The sequence below is a fragment of the Penaeus monodon genome, chromosome 21 (genome assembly GCF_015228065.2).
Source record: "Penaeus monodon isolate SGIC_2016 chromosome 21, NSTDA_Pmon_1, whole genome shotgun sequence".
NCBI lineage: Eukaryota > Metazoa > Arthropoda > Malacostraca > Decapoda > Penaeidae > Penaeus > Penaeus monodon.
The window spans coordinates 14,239,586-14,239,976 of NC_051406.1; the positions used below are offsets into that span (position 1 = coordinate 14,239,586).

Genomic DNA, 391 nt, shown 5'->3' on the forward strand with positions numbered 1-391 from the left:
TTTTTCTTAATTTTTTATTTTCTATTTATATATATTTTTTATATATATTATATATTTCTTTTTATATATTTTTTATTATATTATTATTTATTTATTTTCTTATTTTTTTTTTTTATTTTAAATTTTTTTTTTTTCTTATTTTTTTTATTTTTTTATTTCTTTTTATTTTTTTCTTTATTTTTTTTTTTTTTTTTTTTATTTATTCAAATTATATTTTTTTTTTTCTTTTTATTTTCATTATTTTTTTATTTTTTTTTTTATTTTTTTTTTTTTTATCATATCATTCTTATATTTATTTTTTTTTTTTTTTTCTCCTATTTATTTTTTTTTAATTTTCCCCCGGGGGAAAAAAGGGGCCCAAGAAAACAATGAAATAAATGAACCCAACCCG

General features: G+C 11.3%; 1 protein-coding gene across 1 annotated transcript in view; it reads right to left on the bottom strand.

Moving 5' to 3' along the window:
* Positions 1–391, bottom strand: part of LOC119586576 (abnormal spindle-like microcephaly-associated protein homolog) — a 31,066-nt gene that overhangs the window by 12,919 nt on the left and 17,756 nt on the right. The window lies entirely within an intron of this gene.